The 18,482-nt window shown below is 40.2% G+C and overlaps 1 long non-coding RNA gene across 1 annotated transcript in view; it reads left to right on the plus strand.

The window, feature by feature from the left end:
- Nucleotides 1-207: 207 nt before the first annotated feature.
- The window catches only part of LOC110144189 (uncharacterized), a 92,340-nt gene continuing 74,065 nt past the window's right edge, over nt 208-18,482 (plus strand). Inside the window, exons 1-2 of the long non-coding RNA XR_002315826.2 lie at nt 208-300; nt 16,410-16,511. This is a non-coding gene — a long non-coding RNA (uncharacterized lncRNA). The remainder of the gene's footprint in view (nt 301-16,409; nt 16,512-18,482) is intronic.

Below are 18,482 nucleotides of genomic sequence, written 5' to 3' on the forward strand. Positions count from 1 at the left end.
ATATTTAAATGTGTTCAATTGCCATCAACTTTAGATTTCTTTTTTCTTTCTTCTTTTTTAAAATATGGCCAGCCTGCAGGCCCTCCCAGCTCAAAGGCGTGGCATTTAGGAGCAGCACCCGGTTGGCCAGGAAGCTGTGGAAGGCGGTGCTTCTGTAGCTTCGTCAGCAGCCCGACTGCGCATGCCCAGCACCTGCGCTCACTTGCTTCCAGCCCGAGGCGGTCCAGCGGTTCGCCTGCCGGGCCGCTCTTCCCCGGCCTAAATGCCTCCTTCGGTATCTCTTTATGCCCGTTACATAAGGTATGAATATTAACACACCTTTTTCCTTCCCCCTCTTTTACTAACTTTTTCTCTCCTGCCATTTACTCTTTTAGAGTGCAAGTTAAAGAGAAATTATGGTAAAGAAACAGCGGCATGGGGCAAATGAAGGTCTGTAGCCAACTCTTGTCCCAGGTCCAATTTGGAAACGGGCTGAGGTTCGTTTTAAGAGTCTGTTGTTTTGGGAGAAGTGGCTGGGGGTCACACATGGAGGAGGAAGGTCGTAGGGTTGGGCAGAATGGGTGGTTGAAGAGCCAGGCACTTCCAGCGAAATCACAGGCCTCAGCCTGGCCTTCGAGGACCACGAGCCGGCCGGGCGCCCCCAGGTGCTGTTCATCCTGGTGGTGAGGGGCTGCGGGAAAAGGCGGGACTTGCCGCCCAGCTTGTTCTGTTACCTCAGGCTCGCCGGGTGTGTTCGCGGCTGTACACGCAGGCCGTGGCAGCTTCCTGAGGCTGTGAGAAATTTCTGGAAGCCACTCAACTGAAAACTCAGTCAAGGCCAAGGCCAGGGCAAATGCCTGGGGTCCTGGGGGTGGTCTGCGCCGTAGATCGCAGCAACTGCCATGTCACAAGCTGAGCTGAATTGGAGAGAGCTGTGAAATGGTGAAGCCAAAAGGAAAGTAACGGTGGAGCCCTTAATTCAGTAAACACAAATATGAGGCTAATGGGAAAATGTCCCTTCTCCAAATCTTCCATTTTCCCGCATGGGACAAGGAGCGGGTGGAGTCAGCATCTGAGAAGACGCGGGGATTGTCTCACTGCTGAGGGAAGCTCAAACAAAGCCCCTGGAGCAGGGGAGAGGATCGCTTGCGGAGTCTACGTGGAGAAAAGTGTCTTCAGGGCCCCTGCCCCCGTGAGGCCTCAGCTGAGCTCATCTCCGCCAGGGCGGCCTTCACATGGAGGAACTGAATGCAGGGAAGAAAAAGACATGGGTGGCCAGGGTGACTGGGCCTTGATTGTTACTCCCTTTAGAGCCTTCGATTCCTTGCCCAGTGTCTTAAGTCAGGTGTGGGGAGTGTGGCTCCCCCGCTCCCCCTCGCCCCACACACACTGACATGAGCTTTTGTGCAACACCCAGACTCCTCACACTATAGCTCATTCTCACTAAACCTCTGCCTCTCTAGATTTGAAATCTATTGGAAGACTCAGGTGACTGGGTCTGAATTAATCCTTTGGCCTCTATGGAGGCTGGCCCAAGAAAATTGATGTGTTTCTCAGCTGTGGGTGAAGCAAGATGTTTGGAGTCCATTGTCAGGGAATCTTTTGAAGATCACAAAGGGTGCAGCTCTTGAGAAAAATGTGACTCTCAGAACTCTGGGGACTGGCATGGGAAGGTTTAAAGTCAGCCCCATGGATGTCTTTGATGTTCTAAATATTTTAGCTAGGGGCTGCCACTGCAGCCTTATCACTGGTCCACTGATGGATAGATGGCTATTCCTTTTCACTTGGGGGACTGTGTGTAGTATTCTGGAGACTGTAAGATTCAGCACTTATAGAACACGTGACAGTCACAGTAAAGATGCTGGAAGAGACTGATAATTTGAACAGAAAAAAATGAATTAAAACAGTTAAGAAAATTCTGATACTTCACCACACATCAATACACTCACACACGCATATAGTTGAGCAAGGAAAACAAATCTGAATTCTGAATAACAGTGAAATATTCCCCTTATATATCAGTAGTTAGATGGTAGGATTGTCTTTTGAGGCCTAAATTAGTGACCTGGCAAACAAATTGGAAGAAATTTTTTTAAGTGTATGTTAACAGTATAAAAGGAGAAGCTCATGTGTGATACATTTATATTTTAAGGAAGAAAATGAGCATAGAATACAAGCAATGAATAAATAAAATATACCTGTGTGTTCAGACAAAAAGAGCTTATCAAAACCAAGGGAGTAATGAGAGACTCGAAACACAGCTGGTTCTAGGCATTTATTTGTATTTGTGTATTACAATATATGTCCTAATGCACTGGCATGAAAGCATGGGGGAATATATATGAATACACCAGGTTATGAACAGGTTAAGTTAATAATGTAGCAGAGGCGGGGGTGGATTATATGGTGAGGATGAGGGGGAGAGGCAAAAGAGAGCCAGCCTAATAAGAGAAAAAGAATGGGGCTGCCTCTAAATAATCACCATTAACATGCTTTGCCTATTAAAATTAGCATTAATCTTCATCATTTATCTCAGTTGTTTTCACTTAAGTTGGTTAATTTTAAAAAATGCCTGTGGAATAATACTTTTTCCAAAGACATAAAAACAGTCATTATAAGCTCAACTTTTAGAGCCAACCTCACTACATTAAAATCTTGATCCAGCACTTACTAAGGAGTATAACTTTGAAAAAAGTACATATACTCTGTTCTTTAGTTTCTTTACCTGTAAAATATGAAATAGGACCTGCTTCCTAGGACTATATTGAGAATCAAGTGATTCACAACATGAAAAGATCATAGAATAGTAGTGCCTGGTTAGTAGTTTTCCATAAATGAGAGTTGCTATTATTATTGCAGTTGTTTTTACATATCCAATGTCAGAACTGTTGTGCCACTGAAAACAGACTGTTCATAATATGGCAGTGTTTTTGTTTTGCTCTGTTTCAATGTGCTTCAAAATAGTTGCTTGGCTTTGTTACACAGTGTGTAAGTTTTGTTTTAGAGCTTATAATTTCCTTTTATGTGTTTGGAAAAGCAAGAAAATGCTTTCTTTCAGTGTCACAACAAATGCTAGCTTCCTTATTTGGTTTATACATGGGATGAAGATTTTGAGCACATTCTCAAATTCCACTAACAGAGAATTCTCATCTGGAGTCTTTTATTACAAGGACTGCAGAATATCTCTCATACCTGCAGGATTCTTCCCTCTTTCCTTCCTCCTTTCCCTCCCTCTCGCCTTCCTTCCTCTACCTCTCTGTTTTCTTTTCTCCTTTCTCTTCCTTTCATCTTTTCATCTTGAGAAAAGTTCTCAAATTTCATTCATCTCCCTATTTTTCATCATCATTTTTCTGAAGTATGTCTTTTCAAGATTGAGCTTAGTGATAGAATTTGATTACATCATGTCTGTATGATACATAATGATTTCATTTGCAAACTAGCTGGATGCTGATCTGAATTAGATTGAATATCATTTTTTTCTGAAAACTTTAATATCATCACTTCTTGTTTTATAACATTGGGAGTCATCAGTGGGAAGTCTTGGGGAGGTCTAATTCTTTGCTTTGTAGGAGGCCTGTTTTCAGAAATTTCCAAAGAATGTTACTAGGTCCCCCTACCTTTTTAAAAAATGAGTCCTGCTTGATGCTGCATGAACATTTTCTGTGTGATAGCTGCGTAGCTCTCTGATTTGCTTATGATCTTCTACTCCTGAGCTAATTCTCATCTTTTTGTTCTCTCTTTCCCTTAATACTACTCGTGATATATTGAACCGGCACAGCTAACCTTTTTGTCATGTATTTTCTCCTTTTATTTTTATTATAATTTTAAAGAAATTGAAATATAACACATACCCACAAAAGGTACAGACATAAGTGTAAAGCACAGTAATTATTACAAAGTGAACACACAGGGAAATAAATAGCACAAACTCCCATCACATTTCTTCCCCAAAATTATGATCCCTACTCCCCATTGGTGACTATTGTTATAACTTTATATTATATCGAATAATGTAATTTATCTCTACCTGTGTTTGAAATAGATATGTAAGTTAAAATCAAGCAGTGTGTGTTCTTTGCATCTGACCTCTTTTCCTAAACATACTTGTGACATTGTTACAGATTAAGTGTAGATGTAGTTTTAAGGTTTTTTCAGTATTATGTCAGTTAAATAGATATACCACAGTTTATCCATTCTGTCGTCAAAATTTTGTGTCTGTGTGTAAGTGCTAGGAATGATGATGCTACATTTTTCCTGGTGCCAAAGCACATACATTTTATTTGGATATATATCAAGGAGTTGAATTTCTGTCTGATAGGTTATGTATATATTCAAACATATATGCCAAACAGTATATAATGCCACACATTAATTCCAGAGTGTTTGTACAGATATCCAGATCCTCTTGACCTGTGATAGGGTTATATTCTGATATACCCATCATAAACTGAAACTGTAAGTCAAAAATACATTTAATACCCTGACCTTAGCCTCACGTATCATAAATGTTCTTAGAACACTTATATTAGCCTACAGTTGGGCAGAATCATCTAACGCAAGGCCCGTTTTGTAACAGAATGTCAAATATACCATGTGATTTATTGAATACTGTACTGAAAGTTATAAAAGGAATGGTTGTATGGGTACTGAATGGTTATGAGTGTTTTGGTTGTGTGCCCTCATAATTGTGTGACTACCTGGGAGTTTTTGTTGCCCAGCATCAGGAGTGGGTATTGTACTGCACATGACTAGCCCAGAAAAAGATCAAAATTAAAATTTGGTGTAAGGTTTCTACTGAATCACATCTCTTTGATGCTTTTGTAAAGTAAAAAAATCTTAATTAAGCCATCATAAATCAGAGACTGTCCATATATTCCCTCTAGTAGTGCATTGGATTACCTGCTCTTCCGTATGTTTAAACACTTGAAATTGGGGTCTTTGTAATGCTATCTAAGTTTTAATTTTCATTTCCCTGTTTACTAATAAAATTGAGCAGTTTTCTATACATTTATTGGTCATTTGATGACTAACTCATTTGCATTTCAGAAAACATTGAATGCTTTTTTTTTCAGAGTCAACTGCTGTGTATTGAGTTGACCCTTTTTCACTTGTATAAGTATCTCCCATCTACAGCTACCCCTTTCATACTCATTTAATGCTATATTTTGATGAAAAGGAATTATGTATAACACATTCAAATTTATCAAGGCTTTCCTTCCTCTTTCGTTCTGATGAAACTTTTTTCTTTTTTCATATCATGAAAACATTCCATATTATTTTAGAAGCATTATTTACTTAACCACTTTACAGATCATCAAAATGTTTGTGTATGACATAAAGTATGTATTTTGTTCTTATATGGATTGAGTCATTCAATTGACTCATCACATTTTGGGAAAGATCTTCCTTTCCACATTGCTCTGTGGTACCACCTTTATGATAAATCCAATGGTTCCATAAGTATGGGTTTATTACTGGATCATCTTTTCAGTACCAGATGCTTCTGTCTTTAACTGTGCATCAGTGGTATACTATGTTGATCATTACAGTTTTATAAGGTCTTCATAATGTTACTATGTAAGTCCTTCTGTCTTACAGGGCTGCTTTTTTTTTTTTTCTTGATCATCTGCATTGCATACATATTTTTACCAAAAGACAAAAAGATTTTGCATTTGGGATTGCTCTGAATCTATAAAATACATTGATGAGAACTAGAAACGCAAGTATATGAATATCCCTACATTTATTTAGACCCTTTGTAGACTTTCACAATCATTTTATAGTTTTCTATGTATACAGTTTTTGGTATATCTACTCATAGGAGTTTGATTTATTACTAGATGTTTTGAATCTGGATATTTGTATTTTTTAAATTAACGTATGTTCTACTCAACTGTTGTTAGTGTAGAGAAATGAATTAATTTTAAATTACAGATCTGGCTACTTTTCTTGACACAGGGCATTTCAGTTTTTATGCCTATACTTGTGTCTACTTTGTTAAACTTTCTCTTATTTTTCTGTTTATTTAATCTAGGTTTTTTTTGTTGTTGTCATAAAATTTGTTTTGTTTTTAACCATATTATGAATTTTTAAAGTTGATACAGTCCATAAAATATTCTCTCTTTCAGTAGTAACATTTGTAAATGTTTCTGTGTGACTCTTCCCATGAACTAATACATTTTACTTGCATTTAGTTATAATAGTTATTAGTTAACATAGACTGACTGTTGATCTCTATTGTACTCTAATTTCCTATTTTACTATTTTATGCTCTTAATTTTAAAATTTTATTTGTTTTTTATGTGGTGAAAGAAACAGCAGTGTTTATCATAAGGTGCTACATAGGGAGAAGGAGCTTCCCTGGTGGCTCAGCTGGTAAAGAACCCATCTGTCAGTGCAGGAAACATTCGAGATGTGGGTTTGTTCTCTGGGTGGGAAAGATCCCCTGGAGAAGGAGATGGCAGCCCACTCCAGTATTCTTGCCTGAAAAATTGCAGGAGAGAGCAGCCTGACAGACTGTCGTCCTTGGGGTCACAAAGGTGCAACTGAGTGCACATGCACATACAGGGAGAATAGGGCGACTCATACTTAAAACCTCAGACTTCTTCTCTTAATTGAAAAAGATATTTTCCAGGCAAGGCTTTATTGGGGCCCCTGCTTCAGAGTGGGGAGCAAGAACAAACAGCAGGTTCCCTTGTTTGCTTGCTCCCCGGGTCAGGGAGGGAGGGAGTCGTGTTCCTTACATGGGGTGAAGTTGGGATGGATGGGTCCAGGTGTCAGGCCGGAGGGGTAGCTTAGGTGGTTTGCCCACCTCCTAGGTGGTGGTGTGTGCAGAGGGCATGTGCAGCACTCTGCCTTTGCTCTGGGTTCTAAAGAAGTGGTAGTTGGGCTTTCTGGTCTTTTTGTATCTTTTGTCTAGAATTTACCCTCACTGTGCATGCATGCAGTTATTTTTGGTCCTGTATAGTTTCTTTCCTATTCTTTTGCTCAAGAAGAGGCATGTCCAGGTGCAAACATTGCAGCACTGCAGCAAAGGGTCCCAGGTCCCAAGCCTGTCTCATTCCCCCCGGAGACTCATCACCCTTGTTTTTAAGGGATTAGGGAGTCGAAGGTCTCTTCTTCCTGATGAACAGACTGCAGACCCTTGCCTACCCTAAAGGTGTAGAATTCCCTTGCCAACTGTTCGAAGGAACTGTAGGGACCTGGGCCACCTTCTGGAATGGGCTGATTTCCTTGAGCTGTCATGAGTCTTACTTCAAACTCTTGGAGTCGAAAAGATGCAAACTTAACCAAAAGGTTAAACAAACAAGGGCCAAAAAGGAGAAAAGCAATAATAGCCTTTAAATGGTTCAGAAAGGAAAGGAACTGGGATTCCTTTGCTGTTGACCAGACAAAGGAGGCGACATCACCCCTGCCAAAATTATGACTCCATTCTGCCTGAGCATATATTTCATTAGTATTAACTTTTACATTTCCTGTTGCATTGATCCAAGTTGCAGCAGGAAGTATTAGTTATCACACAAACTCTACATTGTTCTGCCAAGAGGTACTCAGGAGCCAGACAATTATCAAGAACTGTATCAGCCAAGGAAACAAGAGAGGTCCCAAGTGCCATTAATTCTTCAAATAGGAGCCAACAAACTACAACATTTTACTTATCTGTTGATGGTGTCTGTCTTTGGAATAGGTATCTCAGATATTTTGCTGGATCACAGGTATGTTGTTCTTCTATTGTGACCTGTGAGGTATCTAGAGGTAAAAGCTTTAGTTTGGACCAATGTCCCCAATTACATATGTCTTGCAGTTTGACCACAGTAGATGTGGTTCAGTACAGTTCATTTGCTCAGTCATGTCCGACTCTTTGCAACCCCATGGACTGCAGCAGGTCAGGCCTTACCTGTCCATCACCAACTCCCAGAGTTTACTCAAGCTTATGTCCATTGAGTTGGTGATACCATCCAACCATCTCATCCTCTGTCGTCTCCTTCTCCTCCTGACACCAATCTTTCCCAGCATCAGGGTCTTTTCCAATGAGTTAGTTCTTTGCATCAGGTGGCCAAAGTATTGGAGTTTAAGCTTCAGCATCAGTCCTTTCAATGAATATTCAGGACTTATTTCCTTTAGGATGGACTGGTTGGATCTCCTTGCAGTCCAAGGAACTCTCACGAGTCTTCTCCAACACCACAGTTCAAAAGCATCAATTCTTTGGCATTCAGCTTTCTTTATTGTCCAACTTTCACATCCATACATGACTACTTGAAAAATCATAGCCTTGACTAGATGGACCTTTGTTGGCAAAGTAATGCCTCTGCTTTTTAATATGCTGTCTAGTTTGGTCATAACTTTCCTTCCAAGGAGTAAGCATCTTTTAATTTCATGACTGCACTCACCATCTGCAGTGATTTTGGAGCCCAAAAAATTAAAGTCTGCCACTGTTTCCACTGTTTCAAAGGAGCAAGCTTCTTTTAATTTCATGGCTGCAGTTACCATCTGCAATGATTTTGGAGCCCTAAAAAATAAAGTCTGTCACTATTTCCATTGCCTCCCCATCTATTTGCCATGAAGTGATGGGACCAGATGCTATGATCTTAGTTTTCTGAATGTTGAGTTTTAAGCCAACTTTTTCACTCTCCTCTTTCATCAAGAGGCTCTTTTGTTCTTCTTCACTTTCTGCCATAACAGTACTCTTATCTGCGTATCTGAGGTTATTGATATTTCTCCTGACAGTTTTGATGCCAGCTTATGTTTCATTCAGTCCAGCACTTCTCATGATGTACTCTGCATATAAGTTAAATAATTAGGATGACAATATACAGCCTTGACATACTCCTTTCCTGATTTGGAACTAGTCTATTGTTCCATGTCCAGTTCTGGCGGTTGCTTCCTGACCTGCATACAGATTTCTCAGGTTGCAGGTCAGGCGTTCTCGTATTCCCATCTTTTGAAGAATTTTCAGTTTGTTGTTATCCACACAAAGGCTTTGGCATAGTCAGTAAAGCAAAAGCAGATGTTTTCCTCAAGTCTCTTGCTTTTTCAATGATCCAGTGGATGTTGGCAATTTGATCTCTGGTTCCTCTGCCTTTTCTAAGTCCGGCTTGAACATCTGTAAGCTCACAGTTCACATATTGTTGAAGCCTTGCTTGGAGAATTTTGAGCATTTCTTTGCTAGTTTGTGAGGTGAGTGCAATTGTGCGGTATTTTGAGCATTTGTTGACATTGCCTTTCTTAGGGATTGAACCTTTTTCAGTCCTGTGGCCACTGCTGAGTTTTCCAAATTTGCTGGCGTGTTGAGTGCAACACTTTCACAGCATCGTCTTTTAGGATTTGAAGTAGCTCTACTGGAATTCCAGCACCTCTATTTAGGAAGCATAGTGGTGCTTCCTAAGGCCCTCTTGACTTTGCATTCCAGGATGTCTGGCTCTAGGTGAGTGACCACACCACTATGGTAATCTGGGTCATGAAGATCTTTTTTATATAGTTTGTTTGTGTATTCTTGCCACCTCTTCTTAATATCTTCTGCTTCTGTTAGGTCCATACCATTTCTGTCCTTTATTGTGCCCATCTTTGCATGAAATGCTTCCTTGTTATCTTTTATTTTCTTGAAGAGTCTGCTAGTCTTTCTCATTCTATTCTTTTCCTCTATTCCTTTGCATTGATCACTGAGGATGGCTTTCTTTAAAATTACTTTATTGAGGTCCTTCCATTTTGGCAGTAGTTGGTCTTGGGGGTGGGATCCCTCTTTCTACCTTTTAAGAATTTGGTCCCCAGGATTTATTTATGAAGGAACTACTACCTCTGTATTTTTAGTAGGAGCTGGCAGTACTTGTGGGCATAGTCCTGGATTGCCTTCTGAACTTGTTCTAGGTTAATAGTAGATCTCAGGCCCTTGTCCATATATTCATCCAGTAGAACATCAATAGAGAGAAAAGGCCTCTCATAGTTCATTTCAATGGATAAATCTTGGAGCACTCATTTGGAGGCTACTGGACCCTGAGGGGTGCAGTGGAAAGCAAGTTGGTCCAGGGTTATGTTTCTTGGCAGAGCTTTACTAAGGTTTTCTTTAAATTATCGTTTATTTTCTCCACCTTCACAGAAGGGATAGCAGAGGTGTGGGGTGCCCAGTGGTGTGCAGCTGGTAGTTTATCCCTCGGGTTGTTGTGAGCCCCTGTATGAGGGTTGGCCTTAAAAAAAAGGCCCCATTGTCACTCTAGAGGGACTTTGGAAGTCCAAACCAAGGAATTATTACTTTTAAAAGGACTCAACAGACACCCATAGCCTTTTCAGATTTAATGGGGTAGGTTTCAACTTATCTGGTAAAAGTATCACCATACCAAAAGATACTTATATCCTGCTTGTAGGGGAATTTGGGTGAAATCTGCCAGTCTTCCCCTGGATATGTCCCTTGGCATTGAATTGACCTGATTAATGAAGAGGGAGATTATATGGATCTATGGATGCATATTAATAAGTCATAGGCAAGGATTACTTGTTTTACTGTTTTTTTTTTTTGTTTTTTTTTTAAGGCCCTTTCCTGAAAAAGACTTTAGCATCAAGTTCTGTAGTGTGTCCCTTTTCTAGTGAGTGGCATCATATAAGCTCTTAGTTTCCATTTTTGGGCCTTGAGGATTAAAACCTTACCCTCCTTTTTATACCAGCCTGTGCTTCCTTTCTCATAGCCTCATTTTCAGCATTTTCTTGTTCCTATGGGGAATACTGGAGAAGACCAGGGAATTCAGGGAGGCCAATCACTAGAGCCATAGGTTCCTGGATTCAAGATGCATTGTTTAGGTTCCTGCATTTGAGATGCATGCTTTGCAGCTTGATCAGCTTTGCTGTTCCCTTGTCTCAAAAAATATCCATTCCTCTGATGGCCCCTACAGTGGATTACTGCTTCCTGGGTTGGAAGCTGCACTGCTTCTAAAAGAGCCAGAGCCAAATCTTTATGTTTTATGGGGGGATTTCTAGAAATTAACATTCTTCTTTCCAAATGACAGCATGAGCATGTAGCACATGGAAACCCCATTTTGAGTCAGTAAAAATACTTAATTTCTTATCCTTCCTTAATGGCAAAGCTCTCATTAATGCAGTTAGTTCAGTCTTCTGGGCTGATGTCTGGGGTGGCAGGGCCTTTGCTTCTGTGACTTCATCTGGACTGACCGTGGCATACCCTTGTCTTTTGGGTTCCTATTCTGCATAACTGCTTCCATAAGTAAACCATTTGACCTTTGGGCTGTCAAGGGGCTCATCTAGAGAATCAGATTGTTTGGACTAAGTTTATTCCAGGGTCTCAATACACCGATGCTGTAAGTATTTACTCTTGACCACTGGCAGCAGAATTTCTGGCTTGGCGTGCCTTTAAGGTAACTTAGAAGGTGTCCATTAATAGGGCCTGATATCTTATTAACCTTTCTCCAGTCAACCGTTTATAGCCTTTGACTTCCAGCACAGGTTGTACCTGATGAAGAGTTAATACATCTAGAGGTTTCCCCAGAGTGAGCTTGGAAACGTCACCAACCCACAGGACTGTGGCTGTTGCTGCTCATGGGCAGCTTGGCCATCCTAGAGCCACTGAGGCCAGCTGATTTGAAAAGTAAGCCACTGGTCTCTGAGTAGGTCCCAACATTTGGGTCAGGAGTCCTAGCGCTGTCCCAGACTTCTCGTGAACGTATAGGGTAAAGGACTTGTGCAAATTTGGAAGCCCTGGTGCTGGTGGTCTACTCAACTCAGTCTTTAAAGTCTCAAGGTCCCATTAGTGGTCCTTTTTCCATTGAAAGGCTTCCGTGTCTCCTCCTCATCCATAAGGCCATAATTTGGAATTCAGATACAAAAGAACCGAGCCATCCCGAGAAAATCTTGGGGTTGCCTCTTTGTGATTGAGATGGTAATGTGCTAATTGCTGGGTTTTAATCTACGGTCAGGCCAGGGCTTGTGCCTCTGGGGTCAAAATAAATCCTAAATATTTAACCTGTCACTGTGAGATCTGGGCCTTGGTGGGCAAGACTTTATATCCCCTTTTTGCCAGAAAATGTAGGACCCCTAACGGTATTTTGATCTGAATCTTGTTTGGTCTCACTAGTGAAAGGTTGCTGCTGAACGGTAAGACACCGGGATTCTTGGCCTCCGGAGGAGATGAATTCAATCCGGGGCCAGAGATCAGGCTGGATCGCTCAGAGCTTTTGTATAATAAAGTTTTATTAAAGTATAAAGGAGATAGAGAAAGCTTCTGACATAGGCATCAGAAGGGGGCAAAAGATTACCCCCTTTGCTAGTATTAGCAATGGAGTTATATAATCTCCAATGAATCCAAAGGATGTCTGGAGGTTGTAAAGACCTCACCAGACCTACTCCCATAATCTACATTTTAAGATAACAGAGTTGGCCAGAAGGTTTAATCCGAAGACTGTCCTCAGGAAGGATACATCCTTGTAAAGACCAGACCTACTCCCATAATTTGTTTTAAGATAACAGAATTAGCCAGAGGGTTTAATCCAAAGACTGTCCTCAGGCAGGATACATTATTGTTATATAGTCACTCACAATCTGTTAATGAAAAGAAAGGAATGTCATAAAACTTAGAATGACACCAGATAATTGATCACTGGCCATGAAATGATTGACTTGAATCTTGTAGAAGGGCAAATTACCAACAAATAGTTTCGTTTACATTGATTAGGGGAACAATACTGAGTAAGTAGGTTGGGCCATTTGGCGGAACCAACTTGATCAAAGATAGAGTCATAGCTTAAGATAACATTTCCATAAGGAAAAGAAATGTATTGGTTAACTCAATACATTTAGAGTAGTTAACTTCAGGTAAAACCAGGTGTCATGGCAACACAGCATTTTAAGAGAAACCTCCTTTTAAATTTGTATAGAGAAGAAAAAATATCGCTGGTTTGTTTCCTCCTGCCGCTTAAGAGAGATAAAAATGTCTGGCACTTGCAGCCTATTTCCTCCGTTTGGAGACCCCTGGCCTTCCTGCCTGTTACCCTCTTACTAGTGTGTGTTAGTCAGGCACAACTCTTTGCAACTCCATGGTCTATAGCTCACCAGGCTCCTCTATCCATGGGATTTCCCAGGCAAGAATCCTTTAGTAGGTTGCCATTCCCTCCTCCAGGGGATCTTCCCAACCCAGGAATCGAACCCAGGTCTCATGCATTGGTCTTACTACTTATCAATAAATTATCAACATATTATAGCAGAGTTCCCTTCTCAAGGAACAATCCCTTCAGTCCCCTTGCTTACCTAACACATTTCCAAAAAGACAAGGGCTGTCCCTAAAGCTCTGGGGAAGCACTGTCCAGGTATATTGGGTAGCCTCCAGGGTATCAGGGCCCCTCCATTCAAAGTTAAAAAGATATTGAAAGTCTGGATACTAGAGTAGGTTACCATTTCCTTCTGCAGGGGATCTTCCTGACCCAGGGATCAAACTCTCATTCCCTGTATTGGCAGGTGGATTCTTTACCACTCTACCACCTGGGAAGCCCCATTCCTTGAGCTAAGGTGGAAAAAAAAATCAAGAGTAAATATAGGTTACTTACTAAAGGCACAGGAGTGTAAACAATGTGTTATCAAAAGCAGCATTCCAGGATAACTTGATAACTTGGTCCTCTTCTGAGAGTTTTGCATCAGCCTATTGTTAATAAAATCCATTTACCTAATTAAATTTAATCCTACCTTAGAAAATCTTGACCCCATACAAAATTCCTTTCTCAAAATGCCTCTCTACTCCCATCCTGTCATCACAGCACCAAGCTGAGCTCCCTGTGCTATGTAGCAGGTTCCCACTAGCTATCTGTCTCACTCAAGATAATGTATTCACGTGAAACCTAATCTTCTAGTCATCATGCTCTCTTCACCCCGGCACCTCCCCTCTCCATGACCACACATCCCTTCTCTGTGTTTGTAAGTCTGTAGAACAGTATCTGTTTTTCTGATTGACTTCACTGTGTATGATAGTCTCTCTTCAAATGACCTAATTTAGTTCCTTTCTATAGCTCAGTAATTAGCTCAACTGGTGAAGAATCTGCTGCAGTGCAGGAGACCCCTGGTTCAGTTTCTGGTTCTGGAAGATTCCTTGGAGAGGGCTCAGCTGCCCACTCCAATATTCTTGGACTTCCCTGGTGGCTCAGACGGTGAAGAATCTGCCTGCAACGTGGGAGACCTGGATTTGATCCCTGGGTTGGGAACATCCCCTGAAGGCCAGCATGGCAACCCACTCCAGTATTCTGGTCTGGAGAATCCCCATGGACAGAGGAGCCTGGTGGGCTACAGTCTGTGGGGTCACAAAGAGTTGGACACATGAGCAACTAAACACAGCTCAGCACAATATCCCCTTGTGTATGTATATACATACACACAGCATCTTTATCCAGTCATCTGTTGGTGGACACTTAAGTTGTTTCTGTGTCCTGGCTGTTGTAAATAGTACTTCATTGAACATTGGGTACATGTGTCTTTTTGAATTACAGTTTTCTCAGGGCTTATGCCCAGTAGTAGGTCATATGATAGTGCTATTTTTAGTTTTCTTAAGGGACCGCCATACTGTTCTCCATAGTGGCTATATCACTTTACATTCCCACCAATAGTGCAAGAAGGTTCCCTTTCTGCCACATCTTCTCCAGAATTTACTGTTTGTAGACTTTTTGATGATGGCCATTCTGACCAGTATGAGGTGATACCTCATGGTATTAATAGTTTTGGTTTGTGTTTTTCTAATAATTAGTGATGTTGAGCATCTTTTCATGTACCTCTTGTCCATCTGTATGTCTCTGGAGAAATGTCTGTTTAGCTCTTTCACCCTTTATTTTTGTTGGGTTGTTTGTTTTTATATTGAGCTGCTTGAGCTGTTTGTGTATTTTGGAGATTAATCCTTTGTCCCTTGCTTCATTTGCAAATATTTTCTCCCATTCTGAGTTGTCTTTTATCCTCTTTGTGGTTTCCTTTGATAACAAAATCTTTAAGTTTAATCAGGTCCCATTTGTTTGTTTTTATTTTGATTATTCTAGGAGGCTGGTCAAGAAAGATCTTGCAGTGATAGATGTTGAAGAGCGTTTTTCCAGTGTTTAAGTGTTTAATCCATTTTGAGTTTATTCTTGTGTTAGGTGTTAGATAGGGTTCTGAATTTCATTCTTGTACATGTAGTTGTCCAGTTTTTCCAGCACCACTTACTGAAGGCACTGTCTTTTATCCATTGTATGGCATTGCCTCCTTTGTCATAGATTAGGTGATGATAGGTGCATGGGTTTATCTCTGGACTTTTTATCCTGTACCACTGATCTAATATTTCGTGTGCCAGTGTGATACTGTCTTGATTATTGTAGCTTTGTAGTACAGTCTGAAGTTGGAGAGCCTGATTCCTCCAGCTCCGTTTTTCTTTCTCAAAATTGCTCTGGTTATTTGGGGTCTTTTATGTTCCCATACAAATTGTAAAGTTTTTTGTTCTAATTCTGTGAAAAATGCAATTGGTAATGTGTTAGTGGCTTACATTTGTTAGGTAGGAAGTTAGACATGAGCAATGAGGGATGGCCTAGCCAAAAAGGATGCAAGCTAATCTTTAAACCCACAGTGAAAGTCATTCAGTCATGTCTCTGCATCCCCATGGACTGTACCATCCACGGAATTCTCCAGGCCAGAATACTGGAGTGGGTAGCCTTTCCCTTCTAAAGGGAATCTTCCCAACCCAGGGATCAAACCCAGATCTCCCACATTGCAGGTGGATTCTTTACCAGCTGATCTAGAAGGGAAGCCTGAGAATACTAAAGTGGATAGCCTATCCTTTCTTCAGCAGATCTTCCTGACCCAGGAATTGAACCAGGGTCTCCTGCACTGCAGGTGGATTCTTTACCAGCTGATCTAGAAGGGAAGCCTGAGAATACTAAAGTGGATAGCCTATCCTTTCTTCAGCAGATCTTCCTGACCCAGGAATTGAACCAGGGTCTTCTGCAATGCAGGTGGATTCTTTACCAACTGAGCTATCAGGGAGTTTTCCAAATCCCGCACATGCACCCTAAGCACACAGTAGATACAAACTAACAACAGGGGCTTCCTCAAGTAACCTTAGGAGCTAAGAGCTCACTAAGAATTCTTAAATATGCTGCACATATATACATCTGATTAGAACAAACTAAATTACGGGAAGATATACACTACAGGGCTTGTTGTTATGTAAGTCACAACTGTCAGTTGGTCTTAAGCATATGCCTGCTTGCATTCTCTCTCTCGATTGGTGGTGGGTACAAGCCCTGTTTTTGCACAGGGCACAGCCAAAAGGAGGAGATGGGAAGTATGAAAAGGGGGAAGCCAAGAGAAATCTTTTCGATGACTCTTGGGGTCAGTCTGCTCCCATGTCTAGGGAGTGTATAATAATAAAGATCTGTCTGCTTGAGCTGAACTGAGTTGTAACTTGTCTGCTGTTTTAAACCTTTTAGTCCATCATTCCAAATTTCTGTCGTGACAAGAACTGAGGAAGAGAAATAAATCAACCTGATGTTTGGTGCCATGAAACAGATTGCTGACTGCCTCCAGATAAGGTAAGGATCCTTGCCCTATGTCTCGAAGGACCTTGATTTCTGCTGAACTGATCTGACACATTGAATCTGTAGATTGCTTTGTAGTAAAGTCATTTTCACAATATTGATTCTTCCCATCTAAGAACATGGTATACCTCCCCATCTGTTTGCGTCATTTTTGATTTCTTTTATCAGTGTTTTATAGTTTTCTGAGTATAGGTCTTTTGCCTCCTTAGTTAGGTTTATTCCTAAGTATTTTATTATTTTTCTTGAGATGATAAACAGGATTGTTAACTTAATTTCTCTTTCTTATCTTTTATTGTTAGTATATAAGAATACAGGACACTTCTGTATATAAATTTTGTGTCCTGAAATTTTATTAAATTCATTGATTAGCTATAGTAGTTTTCTGGTGGCATCTTTAGAGTTTTCTGTGTGTAGTATCTTGTCATCTGCAAACAGTGATAGTTTTACTTTTCCAATTTGAATTCATTTTGTTTCTTTTTTTCTTTGATTGCTGTGGTTAGGACTTTTATAGTGGAGACAGTGGACATCCTTGTCTCGTTCCTGACCTTAGAGGAAATGCTTTCAGTTTTTCACTGTTGAGAATGATGTTAGCTGTAGGTTTGTCATATATGGCTTTTATTATGTTGAGGTAGGTTCTCTTTATGCTCACTTTCTGGTGAGTTTTTATCATAAATGTGTGTTAAGTTTTTTCATAAAATTTTCTGCATCTATTGAGATGGTCATACTTTTTTTTTTTATTTGATAATATGGTGTATCACATTGATTGATTTCTGTATATTGAAGAATTCTTGCATCCCTGGTATAAATCCCACTTAGTTATGATGTACAGTCCTTTTAGTTTGTTGTTGGTTTTTGTTTGCTAGAATTGTTTTGAGGATTTTTTTCATCTATGTTCATTGGTGACATCATTCAGTAATTTTACTTGTGATATCTCTGGGCAATGGTGGCCTCATAGAGCAAGTTTGTAAGTGGCCCTCCCTCTGAAATGTTTTTGGAAGAGTTTTGAGAGGATGGGTGTTAGCTTTTCTCTAAATGTTTGATAGAATTCACCTGTGAAGTCATCTAGTCCTGGATTTTGTTTGTGGGAAGATTTTTATTTTTTAATTTTATTTATTTGCTTTTGGCTGATCTGGGTCTTCATTGCTACACTGGGCTTTTCTCTAGTTGTAGCTGGTGGGGGCTATTTAGTTGTGATGCACAGGCTTCTCATTGTGATGGCTTCTTTTGTCGGGGAGCACAGGCTTTAGGCTTGCAAGTTTCAGTAGTGCTCCTGGGCTCTAGAGCACAGGCTCAGTAGTTATCCCTGGAATTAGTTGCTCCACCTGCAATTAGTTGCAGGTGAGACCTTCCTGGATCAGGAATCGAACCTGTGTCTCCTGCATTGGCAGGTGGTTTCTTTACCACTTAGCCTCCAGGGTAGCCCCATTTTTTTATGTTTATTTCAAGATAAAACAAACCAGAATGCATGCATGCATGCTCAGTCAACTCAGTCATGTTTCTGTGGGAAGATTTTTAATTTCAATTTCATAACTGTGATTAGTCTGTTTATATTTTCTGTTTCTTTCTGATTTAGTCTTTGAAAATTGTACCTTTCTAAGAATTTGTCCATTTCTTCCAGATTGTCCATTTTATTGGTATATAGTTGCTTCTGGTAATCTTTTATGATCCTTTGTCTTTCTGTGGTGTCAGTTGTAATTTCTCCTTTTTCATTTCTAATTTTATTGATCTGAGTTCTCTTCCCCTCTTTTTTTTTTTTTTTCTTTATGAGTCTGGCTAAAGGGTTATCAATTTTGTTTATCTTCTCAAAGAACCAACTTTTTTTTATTGATCTTTTTTATTGTTTTTTTCATCTCTGTTTCATTTATTTCCACTCTGATCTTTATGATTTCTTTCCTTCTAACTTTATTGTTGTTCTTTTTCTTCTTTCTCTAGTTTCTTTAGGTGTAAGGTTAGATTACTTATTTG

The sequence above is a fragment of the Odocoileus virginianus genome, chromosome 12, assembly GCF_023699985.2.
Source record: "Odocoileus virginianus isolate 20LAN1187 ecotype Illinois chromosome 12, Ovbor_1.2, whole genome shotgun sequence".
In the NCBI taxonomy this organism is placed as follows: domain Eukaryota; kingdom Metazoa; phylum Chordata; class Mammalia; order Artiodactyla; family Cervidae; genus Odocoileus; species Odocoileus virginianus.